General features: G+C 36.9%; 2 protein-coding genes across 2 annotated transcripts in view; one reads left to right on the plus strand and one right to left on the minus strand.

The window, feature by feature from the left end:
- The window catches only part of LOC135702281 (b(0,+)-type amino acid transporter 1-like), a 76,793-nt gene extending 65,738 nt beyond the window's left edge, over positions 1-11,055 (plus strand). The window contains exon 5 of the mRNA XM_065223309.1: positions 11,046-11,055. The gene's annotated coding sequence lies outside the window, so the exon portion shown is untranslated. The remainder of the gene's footprint in view (positions 1-11,045) is intronic.
- LOC135702274 (ankyrin repeat domain-containing protein 11) overlaps positions 1-22,839 on the minus strand; it is an 85,639-nt gene that overhangs the window by 23,537 nt on the left and 39,263 nt on the right. The gene's annotated exons all lie outside the window — the stretch shown is intronic.

The following is a 22,839-nucleotide window of genomic DNA, read 5'->3' on the forward strand; positions in this document are numbered from 1 at the left end:
CAATGACTGTTTTTCAAATTTTATATTTTTAAAACAAGTACTGAGGATCCAAGAGTTAATTCGTTATTAATATGTTGAACGAAAATTAAAGCATTTGCACTATTTTTTTTAGTTTTGAAACCGAACTTCAGTATTTGGATTTGGGGTTACTTTTATAATGCTCGATGAATGTAGAAAAAAAAAGTGAGTGAAACTCAAACAATTTAGTTATTAAAATATGAAGCTTTTAATGAGTATATAATCAGAAAACTTCATGAGCAATAAGAATACAACATTGAATTTGTGATGGCTGTATCGGAAAAACATTTCATAAGTGATGGTTTGAGTGCTTTTTCAAAAAGGCGAAAAACACGAAAATAGTTTTTTTTTTATATTTTTGTAAAATACGTAACACAAAAAAAAACTATATACCATATCAACGAAAATACCCTAAGCTTAAAATATGGAACCAATGTTTCTTATTTGGAAAAAGCACAACGAGTAAATTTATTCTTTATTTTATACTATCAAAGTTACCCGCATTATCAAAGATACCCCTTTTTACGGTACCACACAAAGGTTTTTGCCGAGTAAACAGACGATCGCTTGACACATACCGAGAGTAGCCTGCTTCTGTCAACAGCGGAGTGAACACTGGCAGTTGCAGCTTTAACAATCACTTAATGGTTAATAGAGAGAATTCAAATGTAGAAAAATCAATTCAGTCAAAGACCAAGTAGAAACGATCAATTGAAAAAATATATTAAATCCAGGCAGAAACATCGATTCCGTGGAAATCGTATGTCATATCTGAGGTATGCTCCAAACATCAATATTGACAAGAGAAATAATTAGGCGTTATCTAACCTAATCACTTTCCAGAATGCTTTTTTGTGCTTACGACTTTTGAATTAGATTAGATTAGAATGAATTGAATCAATATTGTAAGTGAAGCACACCATTTTCCATTTATAATCTTTTATTTGATTTATTTTTGAAAATGCCACTATCTATCCAGTAATAAATATGCCGAAATTACCTGATAACGCCAGAATGGTCTGAAAACGTCAAATTAATGAGCTTTGACTTTGATTGATTTTGGTATTAAAACATCAAAACGCCTTTTAATTCCTAAAAGTAGTTGTCCACAAACCACGTAAAAGGTTCTTGAGAGGTTTTAGAACATCCTTCCCCTGGGTCATTCATACATTTTTTAAAGCAGCAACACCTCACTTTTGAAATAGAATTAATAAGTCTAAAAAACGACTTGAGAATCGTCAACATAGTTTCAAGCTATCAAAATCATGATTTAGAGCAGATGCATTGACGTAGCTTGTTCTTTTAAATTGGTATGGTATCCATCAATTGCTAAAATAGTATAGTTGATTTATTTTGGATAATTGAACACTGTGTAGTTGAAAGTAATGCAAAAGAAGATTTGTTAGCAAAGCTGAGATCATCAAAATCATTCCTCGGTATATAACCATTTTGTGTGACGGCCTCAAAATGTACTCTCAAAATAAAATTAAACAACTGAGAAATATTGATATTGATGACGTCTGGAAAACACTAAAACAGCACAACAATTTCAAAGACAATCGACAATAAACTAATAAAATAAATACACAAAGACTTCATTGTCCACCTTAACAAGACTTATGTACGTTTAGCGGGATTATAATGAACTCTTCTTAAGTAGGTAAATACTATTAAAAGCAACTAGCAAAATTGCAAGGTAGCGCAACCTAGATAATGAAAATTTGTAATATTTATTAATTAACGGTGTAGCACTTTCCACAAAAGGCGCTAATTTTTTGATTATGATTGCTGAATTTTGCAATTGATAAGGGAATCTTACATTATTCGATTCGACATAGCATAAAGTCTTTATTAGATGGTGCAAGGAATTCGCGGTTAACAAAGCAGATATGCCTTTTGAGCGTATATACAGTTTTATTCACACACAAAACATAGCACAACACTTTAGGTCCAATTCATCACACCACGACCAGGGCCAGTAGGAGCATCCCAGTCTGTGCCCATTTTGAATGTCACAAGGGAGGGAGCACTCATTTATGAAGCTAATCATTGTAATACAGCTACAATGTTTTACGGCCTTTTGTCGGGCTTTACAATGTGTAATTACACTGTTACTGCTCATGCTTATATTCTTCCACACGGCCTCGATTGAATGCTGCCCAGGTTCAGGCGTCATTAAATAAAACTTTATTAAAGAAGGAATGAAAAACAGCTTCATAAATCTTTCAGAAAATAGAATATAGCTACGTGTGCACTTTTTACGGCCCTGTCGGAATATTCAAGTGTCGCTGGCACGATTTACGGGGTAATGAAGTGAATTATCGTCGGACTCAACTATCAACGACCCTGATGCTCCGATTGAACCCTGATAAAGACTCCGTCGCAGTACCTAATAGGGTTCATAGCATTTTTTTTTTGCTTTCCGTGCAAAATTATTATAGGATTCTATTCTTTCTCATTTATAAATAAAATTTAGGCTGAAGCCGTTTCAATTCTGGGTTTCCGCTATAAGACCAAAATACAAACATAAGCCAATCATTGGTGGCTTTACCCGATGGTCTGTACAAAAAACACGAAAAGGCATTGCGAGCGCAATTGAAGCTTGTACTCACACTTCACTCACTCGCTACCGCATCCGTCGAATCGATTTTTTTACGTTTTAAATATATGTACACCTTCGATATTCTGCTTCAATGCATGCCATTTTATTCCACATGTATGTAGCAATATTTGCGAAAAAAAAAACGCAAAAAAGACCTGGTGATTATCCGCGTGAAAAAAAACGCGGAGGCTTTTCTCGAATGGACCCGTACAAACGTTTTGGGGCACACACTTGGAGCCAGCCGAGTACAACAGAAATCATTGTTCAAAAGGCGAACACTCTCTAAGCAGGAAGATTTTGTGTGTAGCCTAGACGTACGTACACTGAACCAATATGACATATTCCTGTTATGTGGAAGTCTAATAAATTTGCGCTATAAGAAAATCCAATGAAAACGATATTATTGAAAATTCTTCAGGTAAATTTTATATGAATATCTGATACATTTACAATGCTGATAAAGGGTGATACGGTCAAAATTTGGTCAAGGGAAAACGCGTGTAAATCGGTGAAATCGTTTATTTAAAAAATCAAATTAAATTTCTTTTTCAAGTTCAATTAGTATAAAATTCAGGAAAAATATTCAGTTAGGCTTCCGCTTTTCCAAATCCGAATTGCCGGGCCTTACGCTTGACCCCTGCCATCAGATTTTGTACAGCTACCTTGTCCACCTTCTTCGCCGCAGAAAGCCAGTTTGCCTTGAACTGCTGCTCGCCCTTAGCAGTTTTTTTGGTCTTCTTTAGGTTCCGCTTGACAATAGCCCAGTATTTCTCAATTGGGCGGAGCTCTGACGTGGAGGGTTCTTGTCCTTGGGAACCACCTGCACGTTGTTGGCGGCGTACCACTCCATGGCCTTTTTACCGTAATGGCAAGATGCCAAATCCGGCCAAAACAGTACGGAACAACCGTGTTTCTTCAGGAAAGGCAGCAGACGTTTATTCAAACACTCTTTCACGTAAATTTCTTGGTTGACAGTCCCGGAAGCTATGAAAATGCTACTTTTCAAGCCACAGGTACAGATGGCTTGCCAAACCAGATATTTCTTTGCGAACTTTGACAGTTTCATGTGCTTGAAAACATCTGCTACCTTTCCCCTTCCTTTTGCCGTATAAAACTCCTGTCCCGGAAGCTGCTTGTAGTCGGCTTTGACGTAGGTTTCGTCGTCCATTACCACGCAGTCAAACTTCGTCAGCATCGTCGTGTACAGCCTCCGGGATCGCGCTTTGGCCGTCGTATTTTGTTTATAATCGCGATTTGGAGTCACTACCTTCTTGTAAGTCGATAGTCCGGCTCGTTTTTTGGCTCGATGCACGGTTGTAGACGATACACCCAGCTTATTTGCGGCATCTCGGAGAGAGAGGTTAGGGTTTCGCTTGAAACTACCGGCAACTCTCTTTGTCGTCTCAGCGGCTTCCGGTTTTCGATTTCCCCCCGATCCAGACTTCCTGGCTGTCGACAAACGTTCCCCAAACACTTTAATTACATTTGTAACGGTTGATTTGGCAACTTTTAGCCATTTTGCCAACTTTGCGTGCGAGTAGCTCGGATTTTCGCGATGCGCGAGCAAAATTTTGATACGCTGCTCTTCTTGCTTGGACGGCATTTTGACAACTGAAGAGTGAATTCCAAAATCAAAATAGGAGCAACATTCTACACACACACACCTTCAAAATGAGGGGTGTTCAGGTTTTTTAAATGCAAAATTGAAAGAAATACGTCAAGTTGATATTGACCAAATTTTGACCGTATCACCCTTTATGTAGGTAACTTTTATATGATCGTCATATGATAAATGAAAATTGGTCAACTTATAAGAATTAACTGAAATGGATTTACTTTTCACCACAATATCATATAGGAGAAATGGATGTAATTTGGGCCCATACATAAATTCAGTAATCGACTAAATTATCAATAGCGACCAATAATATCCATTAGTACCGACCCATTGACGCGTTCATCTAGATAAAATTGATAAATAGCAGATTGTTAGCGATGGGCCCAATCTTAGATCCATAGACCAACATTAGAGCCATTTCCCCTATTTGTTAGCAATCAATTGCTAATTCACAAACTCAAGTCTTAGGGGACGACGGGGTGAGACGACCACCCAAGGCAAATTTAACCAAAACTATATAAAGTTCCCGCGATAAACGAAGTGAATATTGATCTTTGGAGTACTTCCCCACAATGATTTCCAGGAAGTTTCGTTTTCATTTGATTTTTATCACGAACCACAAAAAACTTTTTAAAAAATGCAGTAAAATAATCATGCGGGGTAAGGTTGGCCACCCCTGAGGTCAGACGACCACATGTAATATAACATAATCCTGGCCGTATAGAAGGTACTGTCTTCGGCAAAGTTGTACATTGGTTCAAGGACGATAGGATAGAGAACAGTGGTTCCGAATTTTCTCACTATGCGGGGCTAATGTGCTAGTCAATTTCCTGTATACGATATATCTTGACTATATAGGAAGTTTCCGTCTTGGGAAAAGTTGTTCAGCTCATCAAGGTCTTCTAAATTGTGGGCAAGGCTGATGCGATATAATAGTAGTGACTTTAGTGACTAAAATTACGAAAATAGTGATCAAATAGTGACCTATAAATAATAAATATGGTAACTCAGAAATTCAAATACGGATTGATATTGAAATAAATTCCATTTTTTTATTACTTTTTACATGATGATCAGGAAATATCAATTTTAAAATTTCCCGGGTTTTGTAAATTTTACTGGTTGTGCGACATACATTTAAACTAATTTATAAACCAGTGAAGCCACTAGGTTAAATAGGGTTAAATAGACCATTACTACAACTGCAGTGTTTTTCATAGATTTTGAATTTGTTTCTGCGTTCGAAATCTTAAAAATTTCTATGTATCTAATTTAACCTTGATTATTCGCTATTATTGCAAAAATTCATCGCAATTTTCTCAAGAACTTTTTAAGAATCATTAATTTACTTGAAGTCTCCTTAAAATTCGCATGCAATTAACCTCAGAAATGTCTTAAATTTCTGTTCTGAATGATCTTGGACCCTGAATTCGTATTCTCTTTAGAGTTTAGATTCTCAACAAAAAATCCATCTCAGAATACCCTTGAAACTCTTCTCACAGTTCCATTTTTATTCTATTGGAATTCTTCTTGGAATTTCATTCGAATTCTTTAGGATTCTCTTGGAGCCAGCCTCAGAAATCGCGCAGAATTCCTTTACTATTCGTTGAGTTTGGAGACCTTTGGAGTTCACGAGATTTGCTTAAATAATTTATCAAAACTTATTTTAAAAAGTTATTTGAATTTGGACCAAGACTCCTCATCCAATCGTCATAGAATTCTTTAAAGGACTCTCGTTACAATGCACCTGGAGCTCGTCATGTATCTTGGAATTCTTCCAAAAATTGTGTTGGAGCTGAATTTTGCGTTTTTAATCATTTAATATCAGAAGTGATTTTTTCACCTCCGCTTAAGTCTTAAAACCACGGTATTGACATCAAATGTTTCCACTATGGGATTTCACAAATTTGATAGTACCCTCTTAACTGGTCTATAAATGTATGGCCCATAACAAACTTGAACAACACATACGAATTTTGCAACTGTATTGCATATTTTACAGCTGTCGCTTACACCGCATTTAAAAGAGACTTTCTTAGTGCGTAGTTTAGCATTCTTCTCTGAAATATCTTGGTATCATCCGTAGAATACCTTTGATATTCACTTCAAATTTCCTTTGAAATTTTCATTGATCTAGCATAGACCAATATCCTTGGAAAGTTTCCAAGGTGCAGAATTTATTTTCGAGAAAAGGAAGTTTATTTTCCCCGATTTGTTCTCTTTATTCAAAACTTTACCAAGTTTGTTTCCCGGCGTTTTAAAATTTCTTGAATTTGTCCGGTTATAATTGTTTATTTTTTGACAGATATGCATATTTCGTCATAACTACTGTAGACTTCCTTAGTGCAAAGCACTCTATTTAAAAATTTTAATAATATTTTTCACACCCTACCTATTGATGGGAAAAGTGAGTTTAGTGACTATTTTTAGGTGACTTTTTGGTGTAAAAAGTAACTTGTTAGTGACTGACTTAAAAATAGTGACCAAGCCACTAAAAAGTGACCTGCTACCAGCCCTGCACTTATGTGCATGTGGACTTCACGTTGATGTACTGATCATCTAAGAAGTTGCCCGAGGCTGAAAATCTGTTTGAAAAGGTCTTTAAACTAGATCTAAGACGTTGTTGTCCTCGGAAAATTTGTTCAGGTAATTGAAACCTTATGGATGGGAGTCAGATTAGTTCACAACTTTCTCACTACACGGCGATTGTATGTCTATTATTAGGATAGCTTTTGTCATCAGAAAAACTTTGCCGAATACGGCAACTTTTTAGATCTAGATGATCAGATTTTCGAAATATAGCACATACTGCATGTTCACATGCATACTTGCGCTATGATGTCAGAAAATTGTGAACTAATTTCTCTGCCATTCAAAAAACGATGATCGCTTGAGCAAGTTTGCCGAGAACAGCTACTTCTCCTAGATGGTCAGGATATCAAGATAGTTTATAGGTACAGGAAGCTTTTCTTCTTCTTCTTCTTCGCATTTCAAGCTTATTGCATATCGCATATTAGCTTATTGCCTGCTCTCAACTTAGTGTTCTAGATGCACTTCCACAGTTATTAATTTAGAGCTTTCGATGCCATTTCTGCATTAGTACAATTGTGTGGCAAGTACAATCATAACTCTATGCCAAGGGAAGTCGAGAAATTTTCCAACCCGAAAAATACCTAGACCGGACCGGCAATGGAACCCAGACAACTCCAGCATGGTCTTGCTTTGTAGCTGCGCCTTTACTGACTGAGCTAAGGGAAGTCCAAGGGAGGTACAGGAAGTTTACATGTACACTAACACCGCGTAGTGATATATTTTAAAATTTATCTGTTCACCATCACCATTTGGAAGACCTTGTTCATCTTACCAACATTGCCGTAAACATCTGCAGATGTTTTACCACTATTATAGATATTCTGGATTTTTCAGTGCATCCCTCGAGGCCCCCGTATTCCGTATTCATTCTGATAAGGGCCTGAAAAGCCTGATGTATTGTATCAATTCTAACCTTGACGCATAATACATCCGATCCAAATGTGGCCATCTTACCCCAATACAAGTCAAGCTGTAATAGGGTAGAGCGGGGCTAGTAGTTTAGTGTTCAGAACAAAGTTCTACAACTTTTTCTTTGTTATGTTCTTATGGGTATTACAATCGTTCAAATATTGTGATGAGTTTATACTTCCTGTAAAAAAATAAACAGTTCAAAACAGTATACCATTTTTTGATGTTTTGTGTTTTTCGAAAGGTTGTCATATTAACCAACTTCCCTCTACCCTAACTCATAACTTAAAGAAAAAGTTTTATTTGTCTCTGTAAGTACGTCGTACAGACTTGTGTTTTTCAAATAGCAACATTACTTTTACGTAATAAATTATATATGGGAAATGGCCCTAATGTTGGCCTATGGATCTAAGATTGGGCCCATCGCTAAAAATCGGCTATTTTTCAATTTTATCTAGATGAACGCGTCATTGGGACTAATGGATATTTTTAATCGCTATTGAAAATTTAATCGATTGCTGAATTTATGTATGGGTCCAAATTAGGGGCATTTAGGCCGACATTACATCCATTTCCTCTAATAGCTCTAAACCACAAAAATAAACAAAATAACAAATGCCGGCCACCGCCATACACAATGTTAACTATACTATAACAAAGAACTCTAACAATTTATTATTTTTAAGAATTGATTGTTTCAATAATTCCAAGAGTGGTCGTCTTCCTCCGTCGTCCCCAAATTAAAGGAACCAAAGGATCTGTTAGGTTTAATCGGCTAGACAATCAATCCACAAATTACCCAAGTGGCAAACTCAACAGGAGTTCTACAGCTTTGCTATTACAACGTTTGAAGAAAACAATGAGGAACAGAGCAAAAAGCAGAAACGACCAGCTCCATAACAGAAAAGTTTATATTAGGTACGCTCCTTCTGAACAATTGGCACGTGGCGCTACCGTAGCGCCCACTTTTCCCGGATTCGCACCGTCCATATTTAGCAATATACCTCGTTCGTTATACACGAGCCTTATTTACCTTTACTCTGCTGCGACGATGCTGGCGTACGTCGTTGCATGACGCAAATGCTCTGAAGTCGATTTCAACTGGGTAGTTGTTGGTCGTTGCGAAACGCTACTATACTTTTTTGCTGCCGTTGTGGTTCTATGTCACCTTGTGTTACCGCTACCTCGAACTATACCGAACACAACTTTTCCAGTTCAATTAATTTAAATATAATTCCTATCTGGAGTTCACTTTTTCCCTTGTTGTTTCACTGAGTCTGCATCGCTACGATTGTGTAAAGATTACTTTTTTCTTCTACCATCAGGGAGTGCTACACACTTGTCTCGTCTGATCATAGAGTTCCGAGCATGGAGATCAACGAATGAGTTGAGGTAGAAACGAGGAAAAATGGAAAATATAGACACACATCGGTGGAATAAGCATTATAATAAATGACACAACTATTTTTCATTCGTTTGAATGCTACTGTTCCACCTCGTTATGGGTTCGCTACTTGGAAGACCGTCCATCCATCCATCCTTCCATACATCCATCTATCCGTTCCGTACATTTCTCCCCATCTACATCTGACAACATTATACCGACCGGCGGAGTTTCTGGCTCCAGTTGTTCAAATATACACAAGAAAGACTGCTAAAACGGTCACCTTATCACAAGCGCAAATTCACACACAAACTGAGGGTACTTTATTCTCATTCTATCCCCTACACAGACACACGCAGCCACACGAAACATGAATCACGCTGTAGAGCAATTTGTATCAATATCCGTGGCGTGCCACTGGTTTTAATAATGTTTACAGATTTATTCTAAGCAGCGAAACAGGAATATCCCAAATCGTGTTTTCGGATGTCGATGGAGCAGAGCGCGGCGATGTTGTTGTTCTTGACTTGCATACCTATAGTCTATATGTATAGTCGGTGGAGGCTAAAGTGCCTCTCAGGCTGAAGGAGATAAAGGGAGAATGTGCAGAGGAAAGCGAGAGCAATAAGACGTTGATGTTACCGAAAACAGAAATAAAAATAAAATGAAAATGGCAACATCTTCACCGCAAATCCACCTTTTCTGGCAAGTACATTGTTGAGCAAGATTATTCGGAAACAATCTTCTCGAGAACCTTGATGTATAGCGTATTACCTAGAATTTTATTTAGGCAGCCAAATTCATTTTAATCATATCAAGGACAAATTTTCAAAAGGAAGTATCTGCTTTTGTATAAAGCATATGCAAAATCGCAGGGAATCTTTGATTCATATTATGTAAGACATCAAATCACATTGATATTCAATCACATTAATATATGTTTCGGATAATAAGAGTGCCCACACACTTATTAGCTTTGAGCAATTATCGCTGAAACCGACTACTTTTTGATATAGGTTTATAAATAAAAATAAAAATCTTTTGTAATCATCGATAGCTCTCATTATGAATTCAGAAACTCATTCTACATTATGGTTAATAGACGGACGGACTAGGGGCTCACAAAGTTTTAGAAAAAAAAATCGTTTTTTGCAACTTCTTGGATGATTTAATTCGAATTAAATCTAAAGATTATAATCCTAATGTTTGCGCACTATTTGAAATGGAAACGTCAGAGCATTCATTTAACATGTTTAGTAGTTTTGGCGGTCATATTGAATTTAGCCGCCATATTATATTTATAAAAAGCATTTCATAATCTTATCTCCCATCAATTTAAAAACTTAACACGACATTTGAAATTGATGTTTTCTTTTCAAAAACAGATATACCAAAACTTTCATCCAGCTATGTAAACGATCCAATCGGACGGCCTCTGTCGATCTGCGGTACTTTCAATATCACTTGTGGTGGTCGTAATTGTGCTGCGGGTGGCACAGCACGGTCCTGAACAAGAGTGTGAAAAGGAGAAAAACAAACAAAACAAACAATGGTCTCCAGCACTCAAGTAGGGGTAAATAGCGTAAAACGCACCAACACGATATAAATAAGAAAACATTTTGATCCACTGTTTATTTCATCTTGATCTTGTTAAAAATAAATTAAAAATGAGAATTCGTTCGGCATTTTTTTTATGTAATGCCGGTCACACTAACAAGTTGTAACGTGTTATAAAAGGCACAAGAAAAGGGCATCACAATTGATATTGTATCACGAAAACCGCTTATAATACGTTAACAAATCGCTAGTCTGAAGATGACAATAAACTTAGACTTAGCAATAAGACATGTGTTTAGTTCCCGACGAAAGTGGCGCATATTATTTACTCGGCGAAAAAATATATTTAACACTTATAGTGAATTTGTTTATTACAGATTGGAACCAGTTCCAACCAGTGCGAACTATAGTCGCTATATTCATAGTCTGGCGGATAGAATTTCGATCTATCAAAAAGCGGAACCAATTTAATATATTGTAGACCAGCAATTGAAAACGTACTATCAACTTTTATAAAGAAAACGTTGATTATTCTTTCCTCACCAATCGAACGCAAATTACCAGCATCATCGGATAGAAGAAACTTTCCACAACCTACAAACGGTGTTAGTTTGTGTAGGTGAGCCTTGAGTAACGAGAAAACGATTTCCGAAAATTTGTTCGCAATAGCTGATGTGCTCTTTTCTGTTGTTGATCGTGATTTGCTCGATTGGTTCCGCTATTTGACAGCTCAATTGGTTCCCGAGATTTTAGCCGCCAGACTATGAATATAGCGACTATAGTGCGAACCAGAGCTTATTGTCAGTGCGAACCTTAACCAGAGCCAGGCTACAAAAACTAACGTTCACACTGACGTTTAACAGACAACAAGCAGACTCAATCTTGATATCCGATCCAGGTTGGAACGGAATCAAAAACAAATTCATTATTAGAAAATAAATAAAAATGTTAGACAGTTTCTCGGTGTCAACCGACCCATTTTCGACTAGGTGCCTGTCCACATTAATTTTTGTCTGTCAGAAATAAGTACGCTGGAACGAATGAAATTAACGTACAAAATCCGATTTTGTTTGTATATATGACTAAAATGTTTATACTATAGATCAGCGGATCTCAAACTGTTGTCGATTGTAACCTACTTTGAGGAATTACATAAGCTCGCGACCCGCTAATATTACTTACAAAATGACCTTATACACTCAAAAATGGATACAATACACACCAAACAAACAGCCTTCATACTTGCATACAGCTAAGGAAGGACATTAAAAGGTTAAAAATGGCACATAATCGAATAAAAAGGCTTAAAACGCTGGCTTTTTTAAAAACTAGTTCGTTTATTTGGAAGGCTCAACGCTGGCTTTTAAAATCGTGCCTAAAAATAGTCTGGAAAACATCAAAACACCAAAAATGGTCTCATAATCGTAGTTTAGCGATCATCACAAAAATAGCTTTAAAATAGCCTAGATTAGCCAAAATGTTGTTGATATTGACACTCTAAACGACAACTCTTATAATAATATTGAAAACTAAAAATCTCATAATAATATTTAAACGCCAAAAATGGCCCAAGATAGTTCAAACTAACTTTAGAAAACCAATCTGAAATTAAATGATAGAATAGCCTTGAAAACGCTAAAAACCGCCAAAAAATATTAATTAATTACAATCAAAGGCATTCGACATCCCTAATTGAATTTTTAACATGTTGTTATTGTTAATTTTGCATGCAATTTGCATGAAATTTAAAAATATATGACCAACCTGTCTGAATTTCTGCGACCCACCTGAGGGCAGCCCACGACCCATAGATTGAGAAACGCTGCTATCGATTAAAGATAATTCATCCAGCTCAAACCATTATAGGGGTAAGTGGTGGAACCATCAACGTCATTAGCAGGGTTATTAAAAAAACCCATCTGTCAAATTTTACCGGTTGTAAAACAGCCTTAGAGTATAGCATCGCCGGTGGTGTAGTAGTAAGCCTCTCACCCCAAAGGGCCTGGGCTCAATCATAATCGGACCGCCAAGATTTTGAGGCATAAAATCTCTGATTTAAAGTCGTTGGTCCCCGGGCTATGGGTTGTGATGGGTCGATAGGTAGCACCCAGGTGTGGCCTCCCTGGAGTTGGTAGCATTGGTACACACTTAGATTTTTTTACAGAAATCTGTAAAATTTTACCGAAATCTCAACAGCTGAACAAGTAAACAGTTTTGCGGATTTCCTGTAATTTTTCACAAATATCTGTGAATTTTTTACAGATATCTGTAAATAATTACAGGAAAACTGTAAAATTGTTTACCGAACGTTCAGCTGTTGAGATTTCGGTGAAATTTTACAGAAATCTGTAAAATAATCTTAGGGTGTACTCAGTACGGCAAACAAATCAGGGAAAAAAAACCTTAGAGTACTTTTTTAAATTAAAATCAAATGGTTCCAGATGTTGACACGTTGTTTCCAGTAGCTTGTAAAAGATCCATGGATGCATTCAATTAGAATGCATAATTTGGATCAATGATTAGTGAAAATCGATCGTTTTCTTAAGCGGCGCGTATTACATCACATTCCCGTGAGAAAATTTGCATTTTTCCTCCGACGCCAAATTTGGTGACGTAAGCACCAGACCTAGCACCTTTTATTCACACGCCACATCCATGGATCGCGTAGTTGGGTGGTATTTTAACAGGTAGCTAAGCTGCATGGACTGCGGTCAATTGTCTTTGTTCTTGACATCGGCTGAGCTTTGTGGTGTTGTGGGACGACGGTGCCGTTTGCAGTTATTTTTGCAATCCTGGTAAATTGGGGCAGGTCAATATGAATGGTGTGCCGTTATATGAATATCGGAAACGAAAGTTAGGTGTTGAACTGCTTACTTTGCAACAAGGTACATGGTGGTAATTGCGTTTCCAATTCAAAATTCTATGGATTTTCCTGCACGGTCGTTGAATCTTACTCACTGACTGAGATTGCCATATTTTTCTATTAGGGAAATATTACTCAGGTGCCATAAAAAACTGGGGTTACTCAGAGCTTTGAGATAGCAATAATACATTTTTACTCAGTCACTGAGTAGCATTCCAAGTCCTCGATCAATTTGCAATATTTAAAAAATTTCCCGGCCTAACAACTACAAGGGCTGGATGTGGATATGCGATGGATAATAGTGATGGCTTTAGTGACAAATAGTGACTTTTATTTAGCAAAAATAAGGAAAGTGACCAATAGTGATATATAGGGTGCCCCAGAAAGTATAAATACGAAGCGAAACCTACAATAAAGCCAAAACGCTTACATCGACTAGCGCACGATAAAGTTTCTCTGTAATACAGCTTGATGGATGGCGAATGGAAAATCCAGGCCTCCGCCGTTCGGAAAATTTCTCCAATTAAATCCAGTAAATCCAATTAGCAGTAAATTTATTCCGAACTTGTACAGACTTTGTTCAGTTTACCAAATTTATTGATAAAAAATAAATTTTATAAATTTTCTTGATTTTTCATGTGTAACGGTCATTTGAAAATTTAACCGACTTCTTCTGCTGTTCAAAAACTCGGTAAAATTCTGAATTAAGTGTGTAGCTTGATCGGAATGGTGAAATGACAGCCTTACGTATATCATCTCCTGTGTATGTTTTGAAAAGCTTGCAAACAATTTTACTTTTTCCTTCCACCAAGGCAGACGAAAAAAACGCAAGAGGATATTCTCATTATTACTTGCTGTAACTGACAATGCGTTATCATTTGGCACGTTGATTGTTTGCTGTTTTTTCAGTTTGAGATATTTTTTAATTCCCTGTGAAATTTCTTCTGCAGGTACGAGAAAGCGAGTAATGGCGCTATAGCCATAAGTCATAAAAGGCTAGGACAAGAGTTAGTGCTCATGCCCCAACCGTCAGAAGAAAATGGAGCATCACCCAACCTTTCTAGCTTTGATGCTTCCAACGACCAACCAATCATATAATTACTAAAATTAGAACGTACGGTACGAGATGTCCACGTTTCATCTATTTATTGGATTCTGATTCTTCGATTTAAACAGGCCTGATGTTTTCTGAATCATCTTGCCCCTTAAATGCTGCACAGTAGGCCTGGCCGTTTTGATATGTGTGACGCATCTTTGATGTGGAACATATATCAAAAGACAAGAAAAATGATGTAGGTACATTAATATCAGAATGCTTTCAAGAACTAGCTGTGTTGGTGTTAGATTAGATTAGATTAATTTTTTATTCCCTGTGAAGTTTTAGTTAATTTTCGTGTGGTTCGTAGAAAACAAAAATTCAAAATATTGTTTGATTTCGAAGTTTACGTTTTAGGAGAATTTACGTATTCTCGGCAATCTAAGCAGCGTACGCATTTCTATTGGTAATTTCTCAGCGTCACGCACACACATGACGCGTTTGTTTGTTTACATTTATCTTATGCTTGCTATTCTATCCATTCAAATCGACGGTATTGACCAGAATGGTTTGAAAACGTTTTTACAATGCTCCAAACTTCTCAGGTGAGTGTGACTATTGTCGGCAGCCGCATTTTCTTCGGCAACCCTTTCATTAGAACTGCGTGTTAACCAGCTGTTCTATTATCGGCAATTCGAAATTAGCCGCATTTTGAAGTTCGTATTTTTCATTTAAAGAAAAAATCTGGCATAACTGGTCAGTCGTAAAAATGTAATCAGATTGAAGCTGAAAGACTAAGGAATGGTTTGAATACATTCAGCGAAGTGTTTTGGTGAGAAAATACAGCGAAACTAACGTTTAAATTTTGGTTGCCGAAAACAGTCAATGGGTGCCGAAGCCGACAATTACTCTAGTAAATCTAATTTTGAACTGTTCGAATGAAGTGGTCAATTAATCTCTTAGAGCAGTTTAAAATTACATTTCCTACCACTCGATCTTTGCCGTGAAACAATATGTTGATAAAAATTCGTCTAGAACCTCGGGAAAATAGCTAAAACAAGAATTGAAAGAAGCGGAACAACCAAACGTAAACAATGGCTTTAAACGCAAATTTCTAAAGAATCAAAACACACCCACGCAAACTAAAAATGCCATGCGATAAAGGAAGTTTGCTCTATTAGATGCTGGTGTTGGATTGCGTGGATGTGTTTTCATTGTCGAGACATTGGCGTTTAATGCCATTGTTTACGTTTGGTTTTTCCACCTATTTCAATTTTAGCTCTGGATACCCGAGCAAAGCTTGAGATCAAATTGAAATCAAATTTTGCTGTTATGATGTAACTTTTTTTGAATACTCCAGTTGATCTCATTTTGGTTGACTTAACGGTTAACACAGCAAAAATGAGAGCAGAATTTTACACTGTTGAATCAAACGGAAAACTAATCCTGCTTTCAATAAAATCAATTTGATTTCTGATTTTGCATTCATAATGTTTAACTGAATACGGGCCTGGCGTAAATGTTTGCATCCATGCTTCTCATGCTGAAAGACTTGAGCTTAAATCTCACCCCGGGCAAGTTTCGAATGGCCTAAAATGTGTTAAACAAAACAAATAAACAATAATCAACGACAGATGAACTTAAATTAAATTTTGAACAAGACGTTAACAGCAGAACTTCAAGTTAAGTTGCTTTCATTTAAAAAGGCTTGACTGCATAATGAAAGCACAATATGATATCAGACTTATGTCTCGACAATTGGAATCAAAATAAGTTTTCATTATGATAGGAACTGCAAACTTTAATATCGATTTGCTTTCATTTTGTTAACCGACTTTGCTCGGGTAGGGTCTTATTTATGTGAAGCAAGAAAAATCGCGAATTTGATTAATTGCGGCATGTCCATATGATTAATTGCGGCATGCCAAAATTAGAACGGCCTTAAAATACGTAAATTGCTTTAAAAACACAAACACGGCCAAAAGTTACCATACATAAATAGCGTTTAATCTGCAGATTGGCAAAATAAATTTTAACATAATGAAGAACATAACTGATGATGAAAAATTGTCTTAAAACGCCATTAGCAACAATGAAACAGAACTGGCAACAAAAGCACTGCTTAAAAACGTTAAAAATGACAGGTTCATATAACATTGAACAAATCACCATGGCCATGGCGCGGTATGCCGAAGACACCAAGACAATTCGACGGAAATGCGCACTTTTATCACACTGTTGGAAGCTTTGAGGTAATCCAGTACACGGTCCACTGGTATTCAATCGAACTGGACGCAATTAATAATTCCAAAACGATGCATTTCCGAAAGTTAGTGTCTTCAGCAATGTTTCTTATTTGAATGAGAATAGCATAGTCATAAAAATATAGCTCGAAATTCATTCGCAAACCTCTATCAAGTTTCTTCTTATTCGAGAAGTTTCGGAAAAGCCCGGAAGAATTAACTCAATTTTGACGAAATTGAGTCGACTCGAACCAGTAACGCTGGTAGATCACCTTTTCGTGGTGCGTTACTGATATAAGATCACTGAACCCTAGTTATGACAACTTTAAACTAGGGGATCAGGATTTTTCAGTAAACAAAGTAACACATTTTAGTCCTTGTTACTAGTTATGCCTTGTTAATAGTGACGAGACTCGGGTAGTGACCACCCCTTGTTATGATTTTTTATATTGTGCATATATTTCAAATCAAAATTGTTTACAGTAATTCTTTTCCCTTTGACCTTCCTTTTCCTTTCCCTCTTCTTTTTTTTCAGAAAGCGAGTAATGGTGCTATAACCATAAGTTATAAAAGGCTAGGACAAGAGTTACTGCTACTGTCCGAGGAAAATGGAGCATCACTTAACCCTTATAGATTAGATGCTTCCAACGGCCAACCAATCATATAATTACCAAAAAAGGGAACGTACGGTACGAGATGTCCACGTTTGATCCATTTATTGAACTCGGTCCTTCGATTTAAAAGACCCAATGTTTTCTGAATCATCTTGCCCCTTGAAGGCTGCACCGTAGGCCTGGTTGTTTTGGCATGTGTGACGCATCTTCGATGTGAAACATATATCAAATAGACAAGAAAAAAATATGGAGGTATATCAATCATTTTCCAGGATGCTTTCAAGAACTGGCTTAGATTAGATTTTAACTAAATTGGGTAGACTCGACAATTTTGAGTTGATCTGATCGTCCATGGTACCAAAATTGAGCTTTTCACTCTGACATTATATATCTTTAACTAAGTTTATTTTTAAACCACTCTTTTCACGACGTCGAAATTGCACAGCCTACTGTTTCCGAGTTTTAGTATTCTGAAAACAAAAATTATTTTATATTTAAGCAGGAGTTTGGTTCGAGATCGCTCAGCAACTGTCTGCGTGCTTTAAGCACTTAAGATCGTAGCAAATTATCTTAGTCCTAGGCAAGGTTTTTAGTTTTCAGATCTCGACCGTTTTTAAAAGTCATTAAACATTTTAATATTGTAGAATCAACTTTTTTTTTAAGCTAATGAACAGTATTGGCCGTTGACCGAACGAACATAATTAAAAAATTGAATTGCAATTATTTGAGAAATAAATTAGTTCAGATCACGAAGATATGTCGGACTAAGATGAATCTTTAAGAAAGTGGAACGAAAACTATAAACAACAATCTGAGGTTTAATTTAATCCCATTTCAATACCCTAAAAGTAAGAATTTTTTCAAGATCCAGGACCTTGGATGAAAAAGAATCCAAGCTTGTACAAATTTTTAAAGGTTCTGAAACGAAGATATAGCTGCCGGATTTTTAAAATTTTCCGCGATTATAGATTTAAAAACATAAACATTATTGGAAAATTTTCAAAATCTTCAACTTGCAGGAAGAACGTTAATTTTTGGCTTTATACAAAATATATCTATAAGAATTTCTACCGAATTTTCAGACGCACGTAAAGGCAGGGATAAATCTCAAGGATTTCCGAGGAGTATTCAAATGTAGTTATGAGAAGAGCATCAATACATAAATATGGATTGCATCAAAGGTAGCTCTGAGAACCTCCTGATTCGTGGTGAAATTGAAGGATAATGCTAAGAAAATTGCGATGCGAGCTTCTTATTAATTCCAAGATAATTATGAGGAGAATCCCAAAAGAATCCTGAAACAAATTCTTGGAGCATTTTAAGGGAATTCGAAAAAGAAATTCTGCGGGAGTTCAAGGCATGACTTCACGGGGGTTTTAGAAAAAAAAAATCTTAAAAATTGCAGAGAATTTAGGATGTATTATAGGCAGAATTTCAACAAGCCAATTCGCAATTCCACAAGTCAATTTTTTTAATGTACGTAGCACAAACTAACGGTTAAGATCAAATTATGTTGTTCTAATTATTAAATCTTCTATACGAAAAACTTAAACCCCTCTTCCTCCGCTTTCACCTTACATTATTTGTGTATGAGCCCTAAGAAAAAGTACTCTGCAAGGAAACACTTTAACGCAATGTTTTTTGAGAATTTTAATGGAACTCAAAGGAGGATTCCATTGGAATTTTGAGAAACATTTCAAAGAATTGTCGAACATAAATCCAAAATAATTCATAGAAATGAGCCGTTTAAGTTTTGGGAGAATGATTATAAAACACTGAGAAAAATTCCAAGAGAATTTTGAGACCATGGAGAATTTCAACAGTTTGTACAAAATTCCTAGAATGTTGCGAAAAAAAAAATTGAATTCCAGAGAAATTACCAATATGGATTTACTAAGATTACTAAGGAAATTCTGTGCAGGGTTTTAAGATAATTCCGATATGCATAAACACATTTTCAAGATCCAAGGCACGGAAAAAATCAAGTTCCTGATTTGAAAAAGTTTTTTTTAAATTACGAGACTTCGAAAAATGTGTAAATTCTCATGCTAAGAAGAAATTTTTATACCTCAGTTCATTAAGGCTTTAAGGCTTTAGGACTCGGACAATTGAAATGCCGGACTTTTGTGACTTGAAAAATAAAAGTGAAGAGAAGTGATATTTGGTTGTTGTGTGCGTGGAATAGGGAATGCGCTCCCGGGTGGAGTGATTTTGTGAGTACGTTCCTGTTGAAGATTGTTGACAAGTGTATTTGTGGTGATGCAAATTATGGTTTAGATGACGCATGGCTTCAAACATTTTGTGTATCCAAATAAAACATATTACATACTAAATACGCACAGGGCATCGTCTGCTGACCATTGCCGCGGGTATATCGTGGGAGTCCCAGGTACCCGGTTCAAGCTTTAGTTGGCAGCGGTGGCTCTTCTTGACCTTCTACCCCCTGAGTAGTTAGTGTGAATAAGGGCGTCTATGTGATGTTTTGCTGTACCTGTTGTGAACATCTAGTGCATCCTGTTCCCTTAACTTGTTGAGGACACCCTGTCTTGCCTCAAAAGTTACCCTTTTTGAAGTACTAGTCTTCACAACATAAAGGGCACCATTACGGAGCATGAGATTTGATCAAATTATTCGCAGTTCTACTTGTCCAACGCCCCCGGCTGGGTGAGGGATAGAGGATGACACACACACACACAATTGAAATGCCGGACTTTTTAATTTATAACTAAATTATATGCCAGAGACAACAGATTTTGACTCTTCATTTATTTTCAAAAACATGGACTTGCATAAATAAATGTTTGAAACTTAAGGACATCAAACATTTGCAAGATATTCCACACTGAGCATAAATTAACTATTGTAGACTTAATTTTTTTTTTATAAGATTCATAGACTATGCAATTTTTTTCACTGCTGATTTGTTGCTTTGAAAATTGATCACTTCCTTCTAGATTTTTCCCAGTATTTTTTTCAAACCTGGCTACGCTTCTGCTCAAAATTAACATTTTCAAGAAGATGTTTAAAATTTGAAGTCAAAATGTTATCTTATATACAAAAATATATTATATATATATTTAAAAAATATCTTTACATGCCTTCAAAAGTCAAGTTTTCAATGAATTCATAACACATTCGGACAACGTAACCTATATAAGCCTTCTAATGTGAATTCTAATTCACCTATATAGGCCTTCTAATGTGAATTCAAATTTTAATTTATAATAGCCTGCATACAACAACGTGTATGTAGTGTGGGGCATCGTATTTATGAAAATAAATCTGCCACAAAAGTTCTGACTGCTGTTGGAACACAAACAGTCAATACCAAACGCTTTCTAATCATCAATTTGGCAGCTGTTCAAAACAAATTACTAACAATCTTTAAGCTACCGCGAATGGTCTACGGTACACTCCAGAACCTATCAAGGACCAATCCCCATTTCGATAGAAACAACTTGTAGGTCGTTTCCAGAACCACAGAGCGCTCACTTTGCCAACTGCATGTATGTGCAACCATTCAACGTGCAGTGAAAAACGAAAACTTGCAACCTAACTTCTGCTCGCCCCATACACCAACGCCACTCCATAAACATCGAGTTCGAGTGTATGTAGCAGAGGTCGCACCTACCAAGTGCACGACACCGACGACGTTGGCGGCGGCGGCAGCGATCGAGAAGGCACATGTGGTGTGATTACGCTAATAGTGTATCAAAATTGGCTCAATGCCAACCGTGAAGTGGTGCGGTGATGGCAGTCGTAATAACAAACAGGCCAAATCATAATCACGCAAAAGTGGAACGCACATTAATGTATGGCAGAAGTTGGTGCCTTCACCGCTCTTTGGTGGGTTTGAAAATAAGGTTCTATTTCCGTCCAGTTTATTACATTCTTATTGGAACTTGAACTTGTTCCCTAATCAGCTTTATGTGCGCTTTTAGAGCAATGGTTTTGTAAATTTCGCGGCAAGCTGAAGGGGCTGAGAACTTGGGAAAATTGCGAACCTTAAAGTTCTATAACATAAACATCGATGAATCCTGTTTCAATCGTGGAAGCAATCTTCCCTAACACAGATATCAAAAACATAATAATGAATCGACCTTGATTATCAAGTGTTTTCAATTTGTTTTCCATGATAACCAATCAGGATTGAGTACGTTTCTAACTATTACATCTATTTTAGTTGTAGAAGTACACACTACCTCGACAAGGTCATTGTTGGCGATGTTCGATGAGCTATTACAAACTATTTCTTTTAAATTTTCAATATCAGATGTATTCAATAGTACTGTTATTGAAAAACACTTTGAAAAAATAAATAAATGGTACGACGACCTATCCTACGTATAAGCTATCTTTTCTACCGCTCTACGAATGTACGAGGAAGAAAACAACAATGGCGGTAGCGCGAGCTAAACACATGAGTAAGCGGGTAAATTGTACGAATCAAGCATGTACATTGAGCTATGGATCCACTCGACTCGACGGTGAGTAGGTATGTTGAAATAAAATAAAGATAATAGGTCACGACAAGTTGCCATCTCTTCCGTCGCCATGTAAGTACATAGACAGCAAGGGACAGGCGACAACAGTGGATGAGTGCGATAAGTGCGCGTAGCTCTATTACCTCGCTAGATTCCTCATTCACGAGACCCCGACACGACTGATAACGCGAGAGCGTTAAACGACTGTAGCAGCAAAAGCAATAACACATTTTTGATGGCCTGATGTGTTCAAAACTAGGGTGCAATAAACGAGAGCAGCACAAAGTTAGTTTTTTTTTTCAGATTCACCCGCAGGCTGAGTGCATTTCGCAGAAAGAAATCAGTAGTAGGCAGATAAATACCTACGTGGTCATCACCGTGCAAGTACACTCTCGCTTGCTCGTCCGGCCATGACCATCTATCCGTACGTGTTTACGTACTTTGCCGCTCAGCACTTTCCAACACTGCTTACTCTCCGGTTGGGCAAGTTGGCGAGAAAAAAAAATTTCGAAAGGAAAAGAGATTGCAAAAGAATGTCAATATTACGAGTTTGCATTTTCCTACACATGCACATTACCAACTTACTCGTCGTAGTGTGCGTGCGTGACTGTCGACGAGAAATTTTAACATTACGTCTAGCCAGCACGATCTAGTACTACCCGCGGAAGTGGGAAGTAATAGAGCAAAACAACTGGACAACGGGCGCTGAAATCTCGCGTTTTGGTTCCGATGAAGGTGTAGGGGAATGAACTTTTTGCAAACACAACTTGCCAGAGAGATAGAGCGAGAGAGAGAGCATTCCGGTAAAAGAAGCAAACCGGAATGAACGAATCACACATGTTGGTGTTAAATGTATTGGTAGGAAAGTTATTAGGAAATCGTCCATTATAATATAAAATTTGACAGCACTGCAAATCAC

The sequence above is a fragment of the Ochlerotatus camptorhynchus genome, unplaced genomic scaffold (assembly GCF_037179485.1).
Source record: "Ochlerotatus camptorhynchus isolate MF236.1 unplaced genomic scaffold, CSIRO-AGI_Acam_v1.1 ptg000190l, whole genome shotgun sequence".
In the NCBI taxonomy this organism is placed as follows: domain Eukaryota; kingdom Metazoa; phylum Arthropoda; class Insecta; order Diptera; family Culicidae; genus Ochlerotatus; species Ochlerotatus camptorhynchus.